At 44.8% G+C, this 25,611-nt stretch overlaps 1 protein-coding gene and 1 long non-coding RNA gene across 2 annotated transcripts in view; both read right to left on the reverse strand.

Moving 5' to 3' along the window:
- The window catches only part of LOC141139454 (serotransferrin-A-like), a 320,870-nt gene that overhangs the window by 85,938 nt on the left and 209,321 nt on the right, over positions 1–25,611 (reverse strand). The gene's annotated exons all lie outside the window — the stretch shown is intronic.
- On the reverse strand, positions 9,030–15,517 carry LOC141139455 (uncharacterized). The gene is made up of 2 exons (XR_012243761.1): positions 15,286–15,517; positions 9,030–9,196 (listed from the first exon to the last, which is right to left on the reverse strand). It is a non-coding gene; the product is annotated as an uncharacterized lncRNA (long non-coding RNA).

Raw genomic sequence — 25,611 nt, forward strand, 5'->3', positions numbered from 1 at the left:
TTAGATTGCACACAGGTGAACATCGTTTCACTAATTATGTGACTCCTGAAGGTAATTGGTTGCACCAGAGCTTTTTATAGGCTTCATAAAGGATTTATAATTGCTCAACTTCACCTTTGACGGTATGCTGGGGCAGCACAGAGCAGTAGTTAGGTGTAGGGATGTAGGCAAAATGCTGTTCTTGTATGTTGTCCCATGACTATCGTATTATTGGTGTGTTGTTGAATATGCAGACAAATTTGTAGAACAGTGTCTTACCATGCCTTTCACATGTAGCTCGTGTTTGTCCGGGGGTTCGACTTTAACTCAAGCTCATTCCTATGTAACAATGACACTTCTATATTGCTATGAAAATGTATTAAAGTGTATCTAAACCCAACCAAATAAATACAACGTTGTTCACCCGTCTGTGTATGTAATGGTGAAAAACTCATTCTTTTTTGAACATGCACTGATTTTAATTAAATGAAGTGTATCCACAGCCATTTCTTTTGCTATAGCGACAAGGCTTATTCAGATTAGCTTTAGCATTGTTACCCTTTTCTGTGTACTCTTGAACTTTATTACAAACAGTGATGCCAATGCGCATTGTACTAACATGTTCTACTGTAGTTACCAAATTGTGATGTACAACCACTTCTAGAGTGTGTCCTCATACATTTTACTGCATTCCCAGTTATCTGTGGGGTGGTGTTATGGCACACATATATTCCCATGACTGTCGTGTTATTGATATGTTGTTGAATATGCAAACAAATTTGTAGAACAGTGTCTTACCATGCTTTTCACATGTAGCTCGTGTTTGTCCGGGTGCAGTATCTGTTTCATTAATCTTTTCACCCATTGGGTTAACACACCAGCAAACCCCAGTGCTGCCATGGCACTGCTGTGGTTGGTAATCGCTCTTTTCATCACACTGTGGAATATAATTACCAAACAACTTCTTTTCCAGAGCTTGCTGATGCTCCTTCCAGCATTTTGTCAAGTCTGTCAACATATACAGAAAAGATTAATGATAACAGAATCTGTACATGTACAGCGAGTAGTTTATAGTCATTTAGAGGCAGTTCAGTCTATTGTCATTTTTTTTAAAGCAAAAAATTGCGTTCAGGACGGAAGTTTATTGGCATTTAAAGTGCTAAATGTTTGTACAAAAGTGCAAACGCAGAGAGAGAGAGAGAGAGAGAGATTGTTCTTGCATTGTAGACATTTGGGAGGGGTAAACTGATCAGTACAATCTGTTATGTGGAAAAAACGCTTCTAAACTAAAATGCTCATGAACGCTGATAAACGCGGCTTGTGAAAGTGGAAAAACTGACGTTTTTAAACGTCAGTTACTAGCTGTCAAGTTCCACTTGTACCTCACAACAACATTGTCCCTTACTTGTTTGGAGAGTTCCTTGGTCTTCATGGCAGTGTTTGGTTAGTGGTGCCTCTTACTTAGATGTTGCAGCCTCTGGGGCCTTTCAAAAAGGTGTGTATATGTAATGATAGATCATGTGACACTTAGATTGCACACAGGTGGGCATCGTTTCACTAATTATGTGACTTCTGAAGGTAATTGGTTGCACCAGAGCTTTTTATGGGCTTCATAAAGGATTTATAATTGCTCAACTTTACCTTTGACGGTATGCTGGGGCAGCACAGAGCAGTAGTTAGGTGTAGGGATGTAGGCAAAATCCTGTTCTTGTATGTTGTCCCATGACTATCGTATTATTGGTGTGTTGTTGAATATGCAGACAAATTAGTAGAACAGTGTCTTACCATGCTTTTCACATGTAGCTCGTGTTTGTCCAGGTAGAGTATCTGTTTCATTAATTTTTTCACCCATTGGGTTAACACACCAGCAAACCCCAGTGCTGCCATGGCACTGCTGTGGTTGGTAATTGCCCTTTTCATCACACTGTGGAATATAATTACCAAACAACTTCATCTCCAGAGCTTGTTGACGCTCCTTCCAGCATTTTGTCAAGTCTGTCAACATATACAGAAAAGATTAATGATAACAGAATCGGTACATGTACAGTGAGTAGTTTATAGTCATTTAGAGGCAGATCAGTCTATTGTCATTTTTTTAAAGCAAATAATTGCTTTAAGGACGGAAGTTTATTGGCATTTAAAATGCTACATGTTTGTACAAAAGTGCAAACACAGAGTGAGAGGGAGAGAGAGAGAGAGATTTTTCTTGCATTGTAGACATTTGGGAGGGGTAAACTGATCAGTACAATCTTTTATGTGGAAAAAACGCTTCTAAATTAAAATACTCATGAACGCTGATAAATGCGGCTTGTCAAAGTGGAAAAACTGACGTTTTTAATTGTCAGTTACTAGCTGTCAAGTTCCACTTGTACCTCACAACAACATTGTCCCTTGTTTGGAGAGTTGCTTGGTCTTCATGGCAGTGTTTGGTTAGTGGTGCCTCTTACATAGATGTTGCAGCCTCTGGGGCCTTTCAAAAAGGTGTGTATATGTAATGATAGATCATGTGACACTTAGGTGGCACACAGGTGGACATCGTTTCACTAATTATGTGACTTTTGAAGGTAATTGGTTGCACCAGAGCATTTTATAGGCTTCATAAAGGATTAATAATTGCTCAACTTCACCTTTGACGGTATGCTGGGGCAGCACAGAGCAGTAGTTAGGTGTAGGGATGTAGGCGAAAATCCTGTTCTTGTATGTTGTCCCATGACTATCGTATTATTGATATGTTGTTAAATATGCAGACAAATTTGTAGAACATTGTCTTACCATGCTTTTCACATGTAGCTCGTGTTTGTCCGGTTGCAGTATCTGTTTCATTAATCTTTTCACCTATTGGGTTAACACACCAGCAAACCCCAGTGCTGCCATGGCACTGCTGTGGTTGGTAATTGCCCTTTTCATCACACTGTGGAATATAATTACCAATCAACTTCATTTCCAGAGCTTGTTGACGCTCCTTCCAGCATTTTGTCAAGTCTGTCAACATATACAGAAAAGATTAATGATAACAGAATCTGTACATGTACAGTGAGTAGTTTATAGTCATTTACAGGCAGTTCAGTCTATTGTCATTTTTTTAAAGCAAATAATTGCTTTAAGGACGGAAGTTTATTGGCATTTAAAATGCTAAATGTTTGTACAAAAGTGCAAACGCAGAGAGAGAGGGAGAGAGAGAGAGAGATTTTTCTTGCATTGTAGACATTTGGGAGGGGTAAACTGATCAGTATAATCTGTTATGTGGAAAAAACGCTTCTAAACTAAAATGATAATGAACGCTGATAAACGCGGCTTGTCAAAGTGGAAAAACTGATGTTTTTAACCGTCAGTTACCAGCTCTCAAGTTCCACTTGTACCTCACAACAACATTGTCCCTTACTTGTTCTGAGAGTTCCTTGGTCTTCGTGGCAGTTTTTGGTTAGTGGTGCCTCTTACTTAGATGTTGCAGCCTCTGGTGCCTTTCAAAAAGGTGTGTATACGTAATGATAGATCATGTGACACTTAGATTGCACATAGGTGGGCATCGTTTCACTAGTTATGTGACTTCTGAAGGTGATTGGTTGCACCAGAGCTTTTTATGGGCTTCATAAAGGATTTATAATTGCTCAACTTCACCTTTGACAGTATGCTGGGGCAGCACAGAGCAGTAGTTAGGTGTAGGGATGTAGGCAAAATCCTGTTCTTGTATGTTGTCCCATGACCAGGGGCGTTGCTAGGTCTACAAAATATCTGGGGCTAGTTCCCATAGCAGCATAGTAAAGAAAGTCATAAGCTTGGGTGGGCATACATATGTATATACAGTTATATACGTGTGTGTGTATATATATCCCTAGAGAGCCCCCCACTTGCATCAGGGTCCCCAGAGAGCCCCCTTACATCAGGGTCCCCAGAGAGTCCCCGCTTACATCAGAGTCCCCAGAGAGCCCCCCTTACATCAGGGTCCCTAGAGAGCCTCCTCCTTACATCGGAGTCCTCAGAGAGCCTACCCCTTTCATCAGGGTACCCAGAGGGCCCCCCATTTACATCAGGGTTCCCAGAGAGCCCCCTTTACATTAGGGTCCCCTGAGAACCTCCCCCTTGCATCAGGGTCCCCTGAGAGCCCCCCACTTACATAAGGGTCCCCAGAGAGCCTCCCCTCCCCTTTGGGGACCCCTGCAGAGACTCGGGGCTATTGGCCCCAGATTCGGGGCTATAGCCTCAAAAGCCACCCCCTAGCAACGCCCCTGCCCATGACTATCGTGTTACATAGTTACATAGTAGGTGAGGTTGAAAAAAGACACAAGTCCATCAAGTCCAACCTATGTGTGTGATTATGTGTCAGTATTACATTACATATCCCTGTATATTGCGGTCATTCAGGTGATTATCTAATAGTTTCTTGAAGCTATCAATGCTCCCCGCTGAGACCACCGCCTGTGGAAGGGAATTCCACATCCTTGCCGCTCTTACAGTAAAGAACCCTCTACGTAGTTTAAGGTTAAACCTCTTTTCTTCTAATTGTAATGAGTGGCCACGAGTCTTATTAAACTCTCTTCTGCGAAAAAGTTTTATCCCTATTGTGGGGTCACCAGTACAGTATTTGTAAATTGAAATCATATCCCCTCTCAAGCGTCACTTCTCCAGAGAGAATAAGTTCAGTGCTCGCAGCCTTTCCTCATAACTAAGATCCTCCAGACCCTTTATTAGCTTTGTTGCCCTTCTTTGTACTCGCTCCATTTCCAGTACGTCCCTCCTGAGGACTGGTGCCCAGAACTGGACAGCATACTCCAGGTGCGGGCGGACCAGAGTCTTGTAGAGCGGGAGAATTATTGTTTTATCTCTGCAGTTGATCCCCCTTTTAATGCATGCCAATATTCTGTTTGCTTTATTAGCAGCAGCTTGGCATTGCATGCCATTGCTGAGCCTATCATCCACTAGGACCCCCAAGTCCTTTACCATCCTAGATTCCCCCAGAGGTTCTCCCCCCAGTGTATAGATTGCATTCATATTTTTGCCACCCAAATGCATTATTTTACATTTTTCTACATTGAACCTCATTTGCCATGTAGTCGCCCACCCCATTAATTTGTTCAGGTCTTTTTGCAAGATTTCCACATCCTGCGGAGAAGTTATTGCCCTGCTTAGCTTAGTATCGTCTGCAAATACAGAGATTGAACTGTTTATCCCATCCTCCAGGTCGTTTATGAACAAATTAAATAGGATTGGTCCCAGCACAGAACCCTGGGGAACCCCACTACCCACCCCTGACCATTCTGAGTACTCCCCGTTTATCACCACCCTCTGAACACGCCCTTGTAGCCAGTTTTCAATCCATGTACTCACCCTATGGTCCATGCCAACACACCTTATTTTGTACAGTAAACGTTTATGGGGAACTGTGTCAAATGCTTTTGCAAAATCCAGATACACCACGTCTACGGGCCTTCTTTTATCTAGATGGCAACTCACCTCCTCATAGAAGGTTAATAGATTGGTTTGGCAAGAACGATTCTTCATGAATCCATGCTGATTACTGCTAATGATATCATTCTTATTACTAAAATCTTGTATATAGTCCCTTATCATCCCCTCCAAGAGTTTACATACTATTGATGTTAGGCTAACTGGTCTGTAATTCCCAGGGATGTTTTTTGGGCCCTTTTTAAATATTGGTGCTACATTGGCTTTTCTCCAATCAGCTGGTACCATTCCAGTCAATAGACTGTCTGTAAAAATTAGGAACAACGGTCTGGCAATCACCTGACTGAGTTCCCTAAGTACCCTCGGATGCAAGCCATCTGGTCCCGGTGATTTATTAATGTTAAGTTTCTCAAGTCTAATTTTAATTCCGTCCTCTGTTAACCATGTAGGTGCTTCCTGTGTTGTGTCATGAGGATAAACACTGCACTTTTGGTTACTGAAGCCCCCCGATTCACTCGTGAAGACTGAGGAGAAGAATAAATTCAATACCTTTGCCATCTCCCCATCCTTTGTAACCAGATGTCCTTCCTCATTCTTTATGGGGCCAATATGGTCTGTCCTCCCTTTTTTACTGTTTACATACTTAAAGAATTTCTTGGGATTTTTTTTGCTCTCCTCCGCTATGTGTCTTTCATGTTCTATCTTAGCCATCCTAATTGCACCCTTACATTTCTTATTGCATTCTTTATAAATTCTGAATGCTGTGGATGATCCCTCAACCTTGTATTTTTTGAAGGCCTTCTCCTTTGCTTTTATATGCATTTTTACATTGGAGTTAAGCCATCCAGGATGTTTGTTCGCTCTTTTAAATTTATTACCCAATGGGATACATTGGCTAATGCCCTTATTTAATATGCTCTTAAAGCAAACCCATCTCTCCTCCGTATTCTTTGTTCCTAATATTTTATCCCAATTTATGCCTTTTAGCAAGGTTTGTAGTTTAGGGAAGTTGGCTATTTTGAAATTCATTGTCTTTGTGTTCCCTTCATGTCTCCTATTTGTGTGATTTATACTGAAACTAATTGACCTGTGATCGCTGTTACCTAAATTGCCCCGTATTTCCACATCTGTTATCAGGTCTGTATTGTTGGTAATCAGTAGATCTAGTAATGTTTTATTTCTAGTTGGTGCGTCTACCATCTGACCCATAAAATTGTCCTGCAAGACACTAAGGAACTGGCGAGCCTTAAATGAATGCGCGGTTCCCTCCGCCCAGTCTATGTCTGGATAATTAAAATCCCCCATTATGATAACACTTCCCATCCTTGCTGCTAATCCAATTTGTGATAGGATATCCGTCTCCACTTCCTCCCTCAGGTTAGGGGGCCTATAGCATACTCCCAGTATTATTTTCCCCTTAGCTTCATCCCTTTGGAGCTCTACCCATAAAGATTCCACCTCCTCCCTAGCCCCCTCAGTGATGTCATCTCTCACATTCACTTGTACATTATTCTTGATATATAGGCATACCCCTCCCCCTTTTTTACCCTCTCTATCCTTGCGGTATAGGGTATACCCTTGAATGTTTGCCAGCCAATCATGAGAGCTGTTGAACCAGGTCTCTGAAATTCCCACAAAATCCAAATCCTCCTTGTACAACAGTATCTCTAGTTCACCCATCTTGTCCGCCAGGCTCCTGGCATTGGTGAACATGCCACATAGTTTAGACCGGTCGCATATTGTCCTCGTATTGGGTGTTTCAAGATTGCAACTTGGACTTGCTACTATACTCACCTTGTGTTTTTGTGCTTTGGTTAACCTACCACTAATGCCCCCAATACTACCCTCTGGAATATCTTCCGCGCTGGCTATCACTGTCTCTGGACCCTCCCCCCATCGCCTAGTTTAAAAACCCCTCTAACTTTTTGGCCATCTTCATTCCCAGCAGATCTGCACCCTCCTTATTTAGGTGCAGTCCGTCCCTTCTATAGTACCGGTTACCGACTGAGAAGTCGGCCCAGTCCTCCAGGAACCCAAACCCCTCCTTACTACACCAGCTCTTCAGCCACTTGTTTACTTCCCTAATCTCCCTCTGCCTCTTTGGTGTGGCTCGATGTACCGGTAGTATTCCTGAGAACACTACCTTGGAGGTCCTTTTCCTCAATTTAGCTCCTAAGTCCCTAAAATCGTTCTTTAGGACACTCCATCTGCCTCTGACTTTGTCATTGGTGCCAACGTGCACCATGACAGCCGGGTCTTCCCCAGCCCCTCCCAGTAATCTGTCCACAAGATCCGTGATGTGCCGAACCCGAGCGCCCGGTAGACAACATACTGTTCGGCGCTTCAGGTCTTGGTTACAGATTGCCCTCTCTGTCCTTCTAAGAATTGAGTCCCCTACCACCAGAATCTGTCTTTCCTTTCCCTTTGCTGCCCCCCCACTCTCACTGGAGGAGTTCTTCCCCTGGCAGCTAGGAGAGTCCCTCATCTCCAGCAGTGCTGGTCCCTGACTGGTTACACCAATGTCACTCAATGGAGCGTACTTATTGGGATGCTCCAGTCCTGGATCGGCCTCCCTGGCACTTCCCCCTCTACCCCTCCTGACTGTCACCCATCTACTCTTTGCTAGTGCCTGCACCTCTTTGTCTCCACCCGCCTCTGTGCTGGCCCCTGCCGGCACCTGCCGTGTACGTTCCTGGCTCACCTTTAGTATGGAGGGACTTCTCAGTGCTGACAGTTGCTTCCCCAGATTCAGAACCTGGGCTTCCAGGGAAACAATGTGTTTACATTTTGCACAGCAGTATTCGCCCTCGATCGGATGATCAAGGAACGCATACATGCGGCAAGATGTACAAAGAGTCGCCTCTCCACACCCGCCGGGCATCGTACCTATTAAATTTAGTGAGGATTTGGGGATTTTACCCTGTCCAAATTACCTAACAGCTAGCTTCCTGGCACTAATACTCAAGACAATACACAGGTACACGACAAGACAATACACAGGTACACAATACACAAGTACTAACGATCCACACACACTACTCAGACAACACTCAGATACTCACACTACACAGGTACTATGACCCCTGTTATAACCTCCTGTTTTAAACTCTTGTTTTTAACTCCCACTTAATCCAGCTCCACTTACACCAAGCTCCACAGCTTCAAACTGAGCACGCTCAGACTGAGTCCTACAACAAGTTAAATAGGCACCTGTGAGCAATTAACGACACCCCTTAATTGATAGACTGATGAAACAAGAAAAAAAAAAAAAAAAGCTATTTAAAAAGTGACAGCAAAAGGCAAATTAAAAACTAAAAGGAAAAGTCCCCAAAATGCAACCCAGCAAACACCAACAGACAGCAAACACACACCAACAGACAGCAAACACACACCAACAGACAGCAAACACACACCAACAGACAGCAAACAAACACCAACAGACAGCAAACACCAACAGACAGCAAGACTTGTATACTCTAACACTTGTTTTTAACTCCCACTTAATCCAGCTCCACTTACACCAAGCTCCACAGCTTCAAACTGAGCACCAATGTTATTGGTGTGTTGTTGAATATGCAGACAAATTTGTAGAACAGTGTCTTACCATGCTTTTCACATGTAGCTCGTGTTTGTCCGGGTGGAATATCTGTTTCATTAATCTTTTCACCTATTGGGTTAACACACCAGCAAACCCCAGTGCTGCCATGGCACTGCTGTGGTTGGTAATTGCCCTTTTCATCACACTGTGGAATATAATTACCAAACAACTTCATTTCCAGAGCTTGTTGACGCTCCTTCCAGCATTTTGTCCAGTCTGTCAACATATACAGAAAAGAATTCTGATAACAGAATCTGTATATGTACAGTGAGTAGTTTATAGTCATTTAGAGGCAGTTCAGTCTATTGTCATTTTTTTTAAAGCAAAAAATTGCGTTCAGGACGGAAGTTTATTGGCATTTAAAATGCTAAATGTTTGTACAAAAGTGCAAATTCAGAGAGAGAGAGAGAGAGAGAGAGAGAGATTTTTCTTGCATTGTAGACATTTGGGAGGGGTAAACTGATCAGTACAATCTGTTATGTGGAAAAAACGCTTCTACATTAAAATACTCATGAATACCAAAAACAGGGGGAGAAGGGACTTATGGACTTTTTAGGCACCACAAAATAGTAGATAAAAATTCTTTATTTTATTTGATATCAAAAAACACACATAACAAAACAAAAATAGTATAGTTTAAAACACAACATGTGTCTGTACTTGAATCATTGCTATACAACACCGTCTACAGTATGAAATTCTTCGGGCGTTTAGGAGGAATAGCTTCCCATGTAGATCAGTCCGAAGAAGTGGCTGTATAGCAGTTCCATAGTCAGTTCATATGTTGAGATTGATCGATGCTCGACATGTTTCGCGTATGGACTACGCTTCCTCAAGAGCAATAGTAGTATATGATGTAGCTATCAAGGTATATAACATTGCAGTTAATTATCAGTACATATAAACATAAATAGAAAGCAGGCGTCTACAGGGGCGCCACATATCTAGTAACAAAAAGAACAATTGTGTGCTTGCTCATAACGGAGTGGTGGTGGGCGCCAACGTCCAAGCGATACTAAAGGACTGCTATGGGGGCGTGCAGAACATAATTATAGGTGGTATAAACAATGTGTTCAAGTTTGTAACCCCGGTCAGGTATTTAAGGAAGGGAAAAAGACGAAGGGGGAGGGGGGGGGAAGAAAAAAGGGGAAAAAGAAAAAAAGGGAAAGAGGGTGGGGGGAAAAAGAAAGGGGGGGGAAGGGGATAAGAGGAGAAGAAAAGGGGGGGGGGGGGAAACGGGGGAAGGGGAAGAAGGGGAGGGAGGGGTGGGGGAAGGGGGAGAAGGGAGGGGGGGGGAAAGAAGGGGGGGGGAGGAGGGAAAGTAGGAGGAGGAGGAAATAGGGGGGGGAAGGGGGGGGAAAGGGGAATGGGAGGCGGGGGAAGGGAAAAAGAGAAAAGAGGAGGAAGAGAGTGGGGGGGTATAACATTAGTAGCCCCCTAGTGGCACAGACAAGTAATAAAGGTAAATTATGAAAAAGATACTTACATTTAAAACCAATATGAAATATTAAAGGGGGGTATTAGTCCGCTAGCAAGAAAAAACCAAGTGACTTGACCATATAGTAGAACTTTACGTATCCGAGTCAGTATGTTTGTTATTTTCTTATATATGTATATGGGCCTGTTCCTGAAGTAGAGAAGGTAATGCATTTTTTTTAAAAAAAAAGAAAGATTTTTTTATATATATGTATCAGACATAAGTATTTATATATCTATATATGTGCTAAAAGTAACCTATTTCCTTGCTGTGGTCTGAGACACTCACCACTATTAGTCTTACAAATCGAGAATTGTAGTCTATGTGCCTCTGAGTTTCACCATGGAGTACAAGCAGGCATAGAACGCAGTATCACTGTTGTAATACCCAGTGTGAGCTTAGGTATAAATCCTAGAGTATGAATGGAGCCAGGAGCACAAGGAAGAAAAAGAAACAGAGAGGGAAAAGAGAGGGGGAGAGTGGAACCTCGGTTAATAATATAAAGCCACCATCCAGCAGTATATGCCATAATCCAATTGATGCCGTGGTCAAACAGAATACCTGAGTATGGAGAAGGGGGAGCCTGTAGCATGTATAGTCCTCCTGATCCTGGAGCGGAACGCACACTGAGTCAGGACGCTGTCCTATTTGTGTGCCCGTCCCGTCCGTCGACGTCCAATCGGCAACCGCCGACGTGACGTCATCCGGACCGGCCAAGGGCTCTCCGTGCGCATGCGCCCCCACCAGCCGGAAGGGCCGTCAATCCGAACGGCGCCTCCAGCAAGAGGGCGGCGCACGCCCACCGCGAGCTGCATCCGCCGGCTAGAATAGCCAGCCGATGCGCGCGCCGCATCGGAGGGGACCAATGCGGCGCTGGGCGGCCGCATAGCAATCAAGAATGCACCACCAGGTGGCGCCAACGCACACCGTCATCCGTAGAGCTAAGCACACAAAGAAAAATTATACACATGTACCTTAAAAAAGGGAGAGTTATTCAAAACATATGTTAAGTTACAATGGAGCAATACAGAAATTTCTATTATTGCATATAAATACCTCCATATTTATATTTGATATTTCTGCTCTATACAGAACTGTATATGGACCTTCACACTGACCTCTATGTCTCTGAGATGGATTTTGGGCCCGTATAGGTCTGTTCAGATTAGCCAGAGGGGGCATACGCTTCCAAAAAGCAACCCAATGGAAGTTACAAAAAGGGTTTATAAGACTGTGATTCATTAATGCCAGGGGCCCGAGTCGCATTTAAACGCTCTATCCACAAGGTTTCCTGCCTTAAAATTTGTTTGTTCCAGTCGCCACCACGAGGGCTTTTGGGAATAACTGCAAGGGCAAAAAAAGAGACCACCGAGGTGTCAAATTTATGGTAGAGGTCCAAGTGTCTACTAACAGATGTGATCATTTTTCCTCCTCCAGAGTAATACACATGATCTTTGATACGTGAACGGAAATGTCGGATAGTTTTTCCGACGTAGAAGGCTTGGCACTCACATGTCATGAGATAAACTAGGCCCTGAGTTTCGCAATTGGCATGAAAATGAGGAGTAAATGTTTCTCCATTGGGAAGTTGGAATCTGGTCCCTGTACGGATCCAGGGGCAGAATGAACATCTACCACATCTGGTCATTCCCATCGGGTGGGATTGTGTTGTAGAGTCATTACTGAAATGGCTGGATGTGAGTTTGTCCCTAAGGGATCTGCTTCTTCGAAAAGTAATGGTGGGAGTGGGGGTTGTGTATTTGGCCAGGATCGGGTCTTCGCGTAATAGCGACCAGTGTTTAAATAAGATATTCCGTATTTCAACATGTTGTTGGGAGTATTTTGTGATGTATCTAACCATCGTGTTTACTTTTGGAACTTTTTGTTGATACAGTAAAGTGTTACGAGATTGACGCAATACCCTGTTGTATGCACGACGGAGTAATGATTTGCTGTATCCCCTTGCTTTTAGACGCTCACGGAGTGCTTTAGCTTGTGGTTTAAAGTCCTCTGTAAAGGTGCAATTTCTCCGGAGTCTGAGGTACTGGGCATATGGTATGCTGCGTATCAGAGTATATGGGTGGGCGCTTTCCGCATGTAGCAGAGTATTCCCTGCTGTCTCTTTGCGGAACAAAGAGGTGGCCAGTTTACCATCATTATCTTTACAGATTGTAAGGTCAAGGAAGGTAATGGTTGAATGGTCACTGCATACTGTAAATTTCAAATTGAACGAGTTGCAGTTAAGTTTATTGACCAAAGTGTTCAAATTTTCCATAGACCCTGACCAAACGATAAAGATGTCGTCAATAAAGCGCATCCAACACATCACCTGACTAGTCAAGTGTGATAAGCTGTCATCTGAGAAAATTGAACGTTCCCACCCCCCCAGGTACAGGTTGGCATAAGTGGGTGCACAACAAGTGCCCATAGCCACACCCTGTACCTGGAGGAAGTGGGATCCGTCAAACGTAAAACAATTATGCGTCTTGCTGGAGGCGCCGTTCGGATTGACGGCCCTTCCGGCTGGTGCGGGCGCATGCGCACGGAGAGCCCTTGGCCGGTCCGGATGACGTCACGTCGGCGGTTGCCGATTGGACGTCGACGGACGGGACGGGCACACAAATAGGACAGCGTCCTGACTCAGTGTGCGTTCCGCTCCAGGATCAGGAGGACTATACATGCTACAGGCTCCCCCTTCTCCATACTCAGGTATTCTGTTTGACCACGGCATCAATTGGATTATGGCATATACTGCTGGATGGTGGCTTTATATTATTAACCGAGGTTCCACTCTCCCCCTCTCTTTTCCCTCTCTGTTTCTTTTTCTTCCTTGTGCTCCTGGCTCCATTCATACTCTAGGATTTATACCTAAGCTCACACTGGGTATTACAACAGTGATACTGCGTTCTATGCCTGCTTGTACTCCATGGTGAAACTCAGAGGCACATAGACTACAATTCTCGATTTGTAGAACTAATAGTGGTGAGTGTCTCAGACCACAGCAAGGAAATAGGTTACTTTTAGCACATATATAGATATATAAATACTTATGTCTGATACATATATATAAAAATATCTTTCTTTTTTTTTTTTTAAAAATGCATTACCTTCTCTACTTCAGGAACAGGCCCATATACATATATAAGAAAATAGCAAACATACTGACTCGGATACGTAAAGCTCTACTATATGGTCAAGTCACTTGGTTTTTTCTTGCTAGCGGACTAATACCCCCCTTTAATATTTCATATTGGTTTTAAATGTAAGTATCTTTTTCATAATTTACCTTTATTACTTGTCTGTGCCACTAGGGGGCTACTAATGTTATACCCCCCCACTCTCTTCCTCCTCTTTTCTCTTTTTCCCTTCCCCCGCCTCCCATTCCCCTTTTCCCCCCCTTTCCCCCCCCTATTTCCTCCTCCTCCTACTTTCCCTCCTTTCCCCCCCTTCTTTCCCCCCCCCTCCCTTCTCCCCCTTCCCCCACCCCTCCCTTCCCCCCCACCCTCCCTCCCCTTCTTCCCCTTCCCCCGTTCCCCCCCCCTTTTCTTCTCCTCTTATCCCCTTTCCCCCCCCCTTTCTTTTTCCCCCCACCCTCTTTCCCTTTTTTTCTTTTTCCCCTTTTTTCTCCCCCCCCTTCGTCTTTTTCCCTTCCTTAAATACCTGACCGGGGTTACAAACTTGAACACATTGTTTATACCACCTATAATTATGTTGTGCACGCCCCCATAGCAGTCCTTTAGTATCGCTTGGACGTTTGCGCCCACCACCACTCCGTTATGAGCAAGCACACAATTGTTCTTTTTGGTACTAGATATGTGGCGCCCCTGTAGACGCCTGCTTTCTATTTATGTTTATATGTACTGATAATTAACTGCAATGTTATATACCTTGATAGCTACATCATATACTACTATTGCTCTTGAGGAAGCGTAGTCCATACGCGAAACATGTCGAGCATCGATCAATCTCAACATATGAACTGACTATGGAACTGCTATACAGCCACTTCTTCGGACTGATCTACATGGGAAGCTATTCCTCCTAAACGCCCGAAGAATTTCATACTGTAGACGGTGTTGTATAGCAATGATTCAAGTACAGACACATGTTGTGTTTTAAACTATACTATTTTTGTTTTGTTATGTGTGTTTTTTGATATCAAATAAAATAAGGAATTTTTATCTACTATTTTGTGGTGCCTAAAAAGTCCATAAGTCCCTTCTCCCCCTGTTTTGGGTATACGTAATTGATAGGACGCGGCACGGTATTACTTTTAGTGTATCCACGGCACCACTCCGTGTGATGATACACATTTTCATACATCTTTCCTAAAAATACTCATGAACGCTGATAAACGCGGCTTGTCAAAGTGGAAAAACTGATGTTTTTAAACGTCAGTTACTAGCTGTCAAGTTCCACTTGTACCTCACAACAACATTGTCCCTTACTTGTTTGGAGAGTTCCTTGGTCTTCATGGCAGTGTTTGGTTAGTGGTGCCTCTTACTTAGATGTTGCAGCCTCTGGGGCCTTTCAAAAAGGTGTGTATATGTAATGATAGATCATGTGACACTTAGGTGGCACACAGGTGGACATCGTTTCACTAATTATGTGACTTCTGAAAGTAATTGGTTGCACCAGAGCTTTTTATGGGCTTCATAAAGAATTAATAATTGCTCAACTTCACCTTTGATGTTATGCTGGGGCAGCACAGAGCAGTAGTTAGGTGTAGGGATGTAGGCAAAATCCTGTTCTTGTATGTTGTCCCATGACTATCATGTTATTGGTATGTCGTTAAATATGCATACAAATTTGTAGAACAGTGTCTTACCATGCTTTTCACATGTAGCTCGTGTTTGTCCGAGTGGAGTATCTGTTCCATTAATCTTTTCACCTATTGGGTTAACACACCAGCAAACCCCAATGCTGCCATGGCACTGCTGTGGTTGGTAATCGCCCTTTTCATCACACTGTGGAATATAATTACCAAACAACTTCATTTCCAGAGCTTGTTGACGCTCCTTCCAGCATTTTGTCAAGTCTGTCAACATATGCAGAAAAGATTAATGATAACTGAATCTGTACATGTACAGTGAGTAGTTTATAGTCATTCACAGGCAGTTCAGTCTATTGTCATTTTTTCTTTTAAAGCAAAAAATTGCGTTCAGGACGGAAGTTTATTGGCATTTAAAATGCTAAATGTTTGTACAAAAGTGCAAACGCAGAGAGAGAGGGAGAGGGATTTCTCTTGCATTGTAGACATTAGGGAGGGGTAAACTGATCAGTACAATCTGTTATGTGGAAAAAACGCTGCTAAATTAAAATGCTCATGAAAGCTGATAAACGCGGCTTGTCAAAGTGGAAGAACTGACGTTTTTAAACGTCAGTTACTAGCTGTCAAGTTCGACTTGTACCTCACAACAACATTGTCTCTTACTTGTTTGGAGAGTTCCTTGGTCTACATGGCAGTTTTTGGTTAGTGGTGCCTCTTACTTAGATGTTGCAGCCTCTGGGGCCTTTCAAAAAAGGTGTGTATATGTAATGATAGATCATGTGACACTTAGATTGCACTCAGGTGAACATTGTTTCACTAATTATGTGACTTCTGAAGGTAATTGGTTGCACCAGAGCTTTTTATGGGCTTCATAAAGGATTAATAATTGCTCAACTTCACCTTTGACGGTATGCTGGGGCAGCACAGAGCAGTAGTTAGGTGTAGGGATGTAGGCAAAATCCTGTTTTTGTATGTTGTTCCATGACTATCATGTTATTGGTGTGTTGTTGAATATGCAGACAAATTTGTAGAACAGTGTCTTACCATGCTTTTCACATGTAGCTCGTGTTTGTCCGGGTGGAATATCTGTTTCATTAATCTTTTCACCTATTGGGTTAACACACCAGCAAACCCCAGTGCTGCCATGGCACTGCTGTGGTTGGTAATTGCCCTTTTCATCACACTGTGGAATATAATTACCAAACAACTTCATTTCCAGAGCTTGTTGACGCTCCTTCCAGCATTTTGTCCAGTCTGTCAACATATACAGAAAAGAATTCTGATAACAGAATCTGTATATGTACAGTGAGTAGTTTATAGTCATTTAGAGGCAGTTCAGTCTATTGTCATTTTTTTTAAAGCAAAAAATTGCGTTCAGGACGGACGTTTATTGGCATTTAAAATGCTAAATGTTTGTACAAAAGTGCAAATTCAGAGAGAGAGAGAGAGAGAGAGAGAGAGAGAGAGAGATTTTTCTTGCATTGTAGACATTTGGGAGGGGTAAACTGATCAGTATAATCTGTTATGTGGAAAAAAACGCTTCTACATTAAAATACTCATGAACGCTGATAAACGCGGCTTGTCAAAGTGGAAAAACTGATGTTTTTAAACGTCAGTTACTAGCTGTCAAGTTCCACTTGTACCTCACAACAACATTGTCCCTTACTTGTTTGGAGAGTTCCTTGGTCTTCATGGCAGTGTTTGGTTAGTGGTGCCTCTTACTTAGATGTTGCAGCCTCTGGGGCCTTTCAAAAAGGTGTGTATATGTAATGATAGATCATGTGACACTTAGGTGGCACACAGGTGGACATCGTTTCACTAATTATGTGACTTCTGAAAGTAATTGGTTGCACCAGAGCTTTTTATGGGCTTCATAAAGAATTAATAATTGCTCAACTTCACCTTTGATGTTATGCTGGGGCAGCACAGAGCAGTAGTTAGGTGTAGGGATGTAGGCAAAATCCTGTTCTTGTATGTTGTCCCATGACTATCATGTTATTGGTATGTTGTTAAATATGCAGACAAATTTGTAGAACAGTGTCTTACCATGCTTTTCACATGTAGCTCGTGTTTGTCCGAGTGGAGTATCTGTTCCATTAATCTTTTCACCTATTGGGTTAACACACCAGCAAACCCCAGTGCTGCCATGGCACTGCTGTGGTTGGTAATTGCCCTTTTCATCACACTGTGGAATATAATTACCAATCAACTTCATTTCCAGAGCTTGTTGACGCTCCTTCCAGCATTTTGTCAAGTCTGTCAACATATACAGAAAAGATTAATGATAACAGAATCTGTACATGTACAGTGAGTAGTTTATAGTCATATACAGGCAGTTCAGTCTATTGTCATTTTTTTAAAGCAAATAATTGCTTTAACCAGTTGCCGACCGCCGCACGACGATGTACGTCGACAGAGCGGCACGGGCAGGCAAAAGGGCTTACCTGTACGTCCTTGCCTGCCCGCGGGTGGGGGGTCCGATCGGACCCCCCCCCCGGTGCCAGCGGCGGTCGGATCGAGGTCAGGGTCGATCAAAGGTGAGGGGGAGGCCACTCATTCGTGGCCCCCCCCTCGCGATCGCTCCTGGCCAATGACAAGCTTCCTCGGCTTCTGTGAATGTAAACAGAAGCAGAGGAAGTGATGTCATCTCTCCTCGAGCCGGTCTTTTCGTCCGGCGCCGAGGAGAGAAGACATCCAAGTAAGTGCACCAACACTACACATACAGTAGAACACGCAGGCACACTTGTCACCCCCCTGTCACCCCCCGATCACCCCCTGATCACCCCCCTGTACCCCCTGTCACTCTGACACCAATAGCAGTTTTTTTTTTTTCTGATTTATTGCATTGGTGTCAGTTTGTGACAGTTACAAGTGTTAGGGCAGTTAGGTTAGCCCCCTTTAGGTCTAGGGTACCCCCCTTTAGGTCCAGGGTACCCCCCTAACCCCCCTAATAAAGTTTTAACCCCGTGATCACCCCCCGTCGCCAGTGTCACTAAGCGATCGTTTTTCTGATCGCTGTATTAGTGACACAGGTGACGCTAGTTAGGGAGGTAAGTATATAGGTTCGCTGTCAGTGTTTTATAGCGACAGGGACCCCCATATACTACCTACTAAAGGTTTTAACCCCTTGATTGCCCCCTAGTTAACCCTTTCACCAGCGATCACCATATAATTGTTACAGGTGACGCTGGTTAGTTGGTTTGTTTTTTGTAGTTTATTGTAGTTTATTACAGTTTTAGGGCACCCGCCGTTTATTACCCTATAAAGGTTTAACCCCCTAATTGCCCGGCGGTGATAGAAGTTAAGTTTTTAGGATCAGATAAGGTCTGCGTCGCCCCAGGCAGCGTCAGGTTAGCGCCAGTACCGCTAAAACCCACGCACGCAGCATACACCTCCCTTAGTGCTATAGTATCTGAACGGATCGATATCTGATCCGATCAGATCTATACTAGCATCCCCAGCAGTTTAGGGTCCCCCAAAAAAACGCAGTGTTAGCGGGATCAGCCCAGATACCTGCTAGCACCTGCGTTTTGCTCCTCGGCCCAGCCCAGCCCGCCCACCCAAGTGCAGTATCGATCGATAACTGTCACAAAACACTAAGCACACATAACTGTAGCGTTCGCAGAGTCAGGCCTGATCCCTGCGATCGCTAACAGTTTTTTGGTAGCGCTTTGAATCAGTCGCTGACAGTCAGGAGCTTTTTTGCCTGTGAGTCTCACTAGTGTACCCCTAAATTTAGAGCCCAAAATGGCAAATCGAAGGTACACTAGTGAAGAGGCCTACACGTTTCTGAGCATGACAGATAGTGAAGAGGAAGTCACTCATCTGTCAAGTTCAAGCTCAGAATACGAACCTGTAGAGGACAGCGGCTCCATGACAGATAGCTCTGACGACGGAGTTGTGGTTCCTGCTAGGGTCAGGCGTACCAGACCCCGATCTTCTTCTTCTGTCCTTGAAGTGCAAGAACCGCAGGGCTCTCGTAGGGAGCAGAGAGGTACTAGTGCCGCTACTCCTTCTGGTGAACTGGCAAGCACCAGCGGCCTAGTACACCCTGGTCGTACATCCAGCACTGCAGTATCACGTGGTGACGTGGCGAGTCCCATAAGTGCAGTTCAAGCTGGCGAGGTGGCAAGCACAACTAGTGTCCCGCTGCCACCAATAAGACAAAGACAGGCCCGTCGTGCCCATAGTGCCCTTCCTGCTGCATTCGCCAATCCGAATTGGGTACCCACCACTTCTGCAGCACCCGTACTTCCCCCTTTCACTGGCCAACCCAGAATTCAGGTGGAAACAGTTGACTTTATGCCACTGGATTTTTATTCACTGTTTTTCACCGAAGATCTCTATAGATCTATTGTGGACCAAAGCAATTTGTACGCTGGTCAACACATCGCCGCTAATCCCCAGTCCTCCCTTGCCAGAGATTGGAGACCAATTACGGTCTCCGAATTTAAGATCTTTCTGGGCCTTTCCCTCAACATGGGCATAACCAAAAAGAGTGAGTTGCGGTCATATTGGTCCACTGACCCAATTCACCATATGCCCGTGTTTTCTGCTTCAATGGCCAGGGCACGATACGAGCAGATTTTGCGGTTCATGCACTTCAACGACAATGAACTCTGTCGTCCTCGTGGAGACCCTGCATACGATCGGCTCTACAAAATTCGGCCCCTCGTAAGCCACTTCAACCAACGTTTTGCAGACTTGTTTACCCCCCATCAAGTTGTCTGCGTTGATGAGTCCCTGATTAAGTTTTCTGGCCGCTTGTCCTTCAAACAGTACCTTCCCAGCAAGCGTGCCAGATACGGGGTCAAGATGTATAAGCTCTGTGACAGGGCCACAGGCTATACATGTAGATTTATGGTTTACGAGGGCAAAGATAGTCACGTAGAGCCGATAAACTGCCCTGACTACATAGGAAGCGCTGGCAAGATAGTGTGGGACTTGGTGTCACCCTTATTCGGAAAGGGGTACCACTTGTACGTGGACAATTATTATACGAGCGTGCCACTTTTTAGTCACTTGTTTGATCAGCAGATTGGAGCATGTGGCACCGTGCGACCTAATCGCCGGGGCTTTCCCCAGCGGCTTGTAGAGTCCCGTCTTAGGCTGGGGGAGAGAGCCTGCTTGAAGTATAATAATTTGCTCGCTATGAAGTGGAGGGATAAGAAGAATGTTTTCGTTCTCACCTCCCTTCATGCAGACACGACGACCCAAATTACTACGGCGACTGGTGTTGTGGAGAAACCCCTCTGTGTCCACGAATACAACCTTAATATGGGAGGGGTGGACCTCAACGACCAGTTGTTGGCGCCGTACCTAATTGCCCGTAAGGCCAGACGCTGGTACAAAAAAGTGTCTGTTTATTTATTTCAATTGGCTTTGCTGAACGCTTATGTGCTATACAGAGCTTCAGGACGGACTGGATCCTTCCTTAAATTCCAGGAAGAGATCGTCAGAGCCCTTCTGTTTCCAGACGGTGCTCCACCTCACCTTCCCAATCCAAATGCAGTAGGCCGGCTGCATGAGAGGCATTTTCCTTATGTCCTCCAGAGTACCCCTACCCAACGAGCCCCCCAAAGAAAATGTCGTGTCTGCAGAAAGCGCGGATTTAGGTGTGACACCCGGTATTATTGTCCCTCCTGTCCTGGCAATCCTGGTCTTTGCATTGGTGAATGTTTTGAACGCTACCATAAACTAGTTGAGTATTAGCATAGGGTACAGCACTGCACAGACTAGGACACACTTCCACAGGGTCTCCCAAGATGCCATCGCATTTTGAGAGACCCAAACCTGGAACCGTTACAGTTTTAAAAGTTACATTTATGGGGGCGTGGCTAGCCGGCGCTGAAGATGGCTGCCTAATCTCATAGCTCCACAGCGAGGGAGAACACCGGAACGAATACCGCCTGACAGACCGGAGCGATTCGCCCCAAAATCGCTACACAGCTTCCCGCAGTGCCGACCGACAATGTCCCGCAAACGGATGGGAGAAAGAGGAATCAGAAAACTTACTACGTTCCTGTTTCCCCAGGACAAGGTCAGTGCTATCCAAGATGGCGCCGGCGGCCTGACAGACACCAGTGAGGCTTACACAGATCTCCCTGACGCCATCCACAGTGAAATGGGCACAGCTCCTCTACCTACATCCCCTACCCATGACCCTGGATCTGATCCCCTTACTTCCAGCCCTGCTAAGGCTCGGATGCGGATGGATACACCGCAACCACACTCTCCTCATATCAGCACTGCAGTACAGGCCCAAGCCTTCAACCCCTTTCAGTCTAACCATGCTCTGCACAACTCCATGGCATCCTTCCCCACCTCAGGCCAGCCAGTAATAGACACAACCCTGAAAGAGATGCTGATGTCCCTGCAAACCTCTCTGATGACAGATTTATCATCCCTATTCAGTAAAATCTCCACAGAGATGCACTCTATGGACAATAGAATCTCTAATATGGAAAGGGGAATGACAGAATGCTCAGCCACAGTGAATGACATTATAGACGCGGTGGACGACATTAAAGATGAGCAACACTGGGTCCGAGCCAAGCTGGCCGATTTGGAAGACCGCTCTCGACGTAACAACGTCAAATTGCGAGGGGTTCCTGAGTCCATACCCCCGAATGATCTCCCCAAGTACGCCAAAGACCTCATACACACTATTTTACCCGACGCGGCTCCCAGAGATATCGTCATCGATAGAATTCACAGGATTGCCAAACCGTCTCATCTAGCAGCATCAGTACCAAGAGACGTACTCATGCGAATCCATTTTTTCCACATAAAAGAAAAAATGATGTCAGAAGCCAGAGCCAAAGCTCCCCTGCCCAGACCCTACGAGGCAATACAGATCTTTCCAGATCTTTCCAAGTTCACCCTGCAAATGAGGAGGAAGCTCAATCCCATCACAAAAGGCCTCTCCAACCACAAAATCCCATATAAATGGCGATATCCGGCGACCATCCTCATCATGAAAAATGGCACTACTCACGTCGTCAACGACCTAATGAAGGGGCTGCGCCTTCTGCATGAATGGGGCATCATCTTGGAACCCCCGACAGATGGGATCCCCCCTCTGCCACAACGGAATTCTTCCCACAGGCGCAACAACCAGAACCCCAAGATCCACCATACCCACACGAATACCTGAATAAGTTGGGCTATAATCTCTACGGCTCATTTCTCCCTCGCTGTCTTGAGCAATGCTCCTAATTGTCCTATTTCTCTCCTTTTGAACACTAACTGTTTTCCCCCACCTGCGGCATAGCTTCTCATAAGCTCTCTGTTCTTTACGCCGCCACGCTTCCTATACAGCGAGTTTGCAGTAGAAAGTTAAATCTATTATTAATTCTTGTTCTAACTGTTGGCTCTTCCAGCCTTTTAATTTGTTGCCTCCCTCCAGTTCCCTCCTGTGGCTTCTGATCTAGATCTTCAACACCACGCAAGTGACCATCCATCCAGCAACTTAACCACCGACAACATCGCCAACATCCCGCAAGCTACAAGCAACTAACTGTAAGTGACTCTTCTACACTCAACACACTCCACCCACTATCCTCTGATCATGCCCTGCAACATTGTGTCCCTCAATGCCAAGGGCCTCAACCACCCGGCAAAACGTCATTCTCTATGGCACACTGCGGCAAAATTGAACTGTGACATCCTCTGTGTCCAGGAAACCCACCTGCTCCCCGCGGCAACAACCCTATGCCATAATCGGCAGTACCCCCAAATATACCACGCCACTTATAGCTCCAAGAAAAGAGGAGTTCTCATAGCGATCAAACAGGGGCTGGACTTCCAACTGCTACAACAAACCCCTGACCCCAACGGTAGATATCTCATTTTATCCTTCACCCTCAACAAAGTCAGTTATACATTAATGAATCTCTACGCCCCCAACACCCGCCAGATCAGTTTCCTGAAGAAAGCCCTCACTAAGGCTCGAGCAGTTTGCAAGGGTCATTTGATAATCTGCGGAGACTTCAATTTAGTTCCCGATATCCATATGGACACTACTTCTCCCGCGAAAAGAAGAGAGTCACCCCTGGGGCGACTCCTCACGTCACATGACATTTTTGACGTGTGGAGATGCCATCATGGGTCCGAAAAAGACTTTACCTATTTTTCACCCCGCCACAATTCCTATTCTAGAATTGATTTGTTCCTCACAGACAAATGGCTACTACAAAACATCAGCGCATCTGTAATCCACACCGTGACGTGGTCAGACCACGCCCCAATCTCTATTTCCATCACTGACATGCCACCCCAGCGGAATACGTTCCTCTGGCGAGCGAATAATTATATCTTACAACACCCCACCTACTCCTTAGACATAGAAAAACATATAAGTGATTATTTTGACTTAAACAAAGGGTCAGTGGGGGATCCCGTGACGGTGTGGAACGCGCACAAAGCGGTTATTAGAGGTATTGTCATGAAACTGAGCTCTGTATGTAAAAAAAGGAGGACGCAGCAAATAGACACCCTTACCTCCCAAATAGCGACTCTTGAATCCCAGCATAAGACTAACCCAGACCCGAACACCCAAGCCCAATTATTGACCCTAAGACGTGACCTGCGCTCACTTCTTCTCCACTCCTATGAACTGATCCAGCGTAAACTTAAAGCTACCACATACTCCACTTCCAATAAAGCAGGTAAAAGACTAGCGCAACGCCTCAAAGGACAAAGGATCAAATCCAAAATTCCGACTTTATCCTACCCGCACTCAACTGACACTCTGACTAACCCCCAGGACATAGCGAACGCCTTCAGCGACTACTATAGTAAGCTCTACAACATCAAACATGACCACACTACTTACCAACCATCCCCTGAAGATATCAACAACTTTCTTCAACAAATTAACCTACCAAAGCTGACTGACTCTCAACTGACCTCCCTCAACGAACCATTTTCAGACAGGGAAATTCTTGATACAATATCCTCCTTGCCAACGGGCAAAGCCCCAGGACCTGATGGTCTCACGGGGGAATACTATAAAAGGTTCTCTAGACACTTACTTCCCCAACTGACAGAATTCTTCAATATTGCTGCCTCCTCCTCCACATTCCCTGATGAATCGCTAAACGCTCTTATCATTACTATCCCGAAACCAGGCAAAGCTCCTACCTCCCCCCAAAACTTCCGCCCTATCTCCCTATTGAATCTTGACGTAAAAATATATGCCAAAACGATTGCCAGACGCCTTATGGCTGTTATGCCTGATCTCATACACACAGACCAATCAGGATTCATTAGGGGCAGGCAAGCCCCTGATGCCACAAGAAGGATGGTGAACATTATACACCATATTGAATCCAGCGGAACGCCTTCTCTGCTCCTCTCTTTGGACGCAGAGAAGGTGTTCGATAGGATACACTGGTCTTACCTCAGAGCAGTACTAACTAAACTTGGTTTTAAAGACCTCATATACAACGCAATCTTGGCTCTATATACTGTCCCAACTGCGAAGGTATACTCCGCAGATATGCTTTCACAAACATTTCACATCACAAATGGCACTCGCCAGGGATGTCCATTGTCCCCGCTGATTTTCAACATGCTCATAGAACCACTAGCGGAACACGTTCGCTCAAACCCCCTACTCACAGGAGTCACAATAGGGAAAACATCACACAAAATCAGCCTCTTTGCTGATGATGTCATACTAGTACTCACCAATCCAAATTCCTCCCTTCCTGAAGCACAAAAATTGTTAGACTGGTTTGGTCGCGTATCATATTACAAGCTCAACGTAACTAAGTCCCATATTCTAGACCTTAAACTAGACGCTACTTCTCGAAACCTGCTACAAGCACAATTCCCCTTTGCTTGGGCCGACCACAGCATCCCATACTTAGGAATCCACCTTACGAAATCAGTTAAACTCCTATTTGCAGCCAATTTCAAACCTCTCCTCGCCACTTTAAAAATAGAAGCACAGGCCATAACCAAACACAACCTTTCCTGGTCAGGTAGACTGGCAGCATTCAAAATGCTACACCTACCCCAAATCCTGTACCTGTTCAGAACTTTACCCGTACCCCTACCTAAATACTACTTTAAATCATTGCAAGCCATACTTAACAAAACCATATGGCATGAAACCAAACCTAGATGCGCACATTCGACACTTAGAAATCACAGATTGGCGGGGGGCTCAGGGACAATAGATTTCGAAGACTATCACACGGCAGCGATACTGGACCAGCTCGGTGAGTGGTTCCGCACAAAACCTAATAAACTTTGGAGCTCAATAGAACACTCCCACCTGCTTCGCCCAAACCTACAATCTTGGTTGATGAGCTCACCCTGGGGTCCAAAATTGTCGGCGGCAACACCTCCCACCATGGTAGCGTCAGTCTCAGC

Source organism: Aquarana catesbeiana, linkage group LG04 (genome assembly GCF_042186555.1).
Source record: "Aquarana catesbeiana isolate 2022-GZ linkage group LG04, ASM4218655v1, whole genome shotgun sequence".
Taxonomy (NCBI): domain Eukaryota; kingdom Metazoa; phylum Chordata; class Amphibia; order Anura; family Ranidae; genus Aquarana; species Aquarana catesbeiana.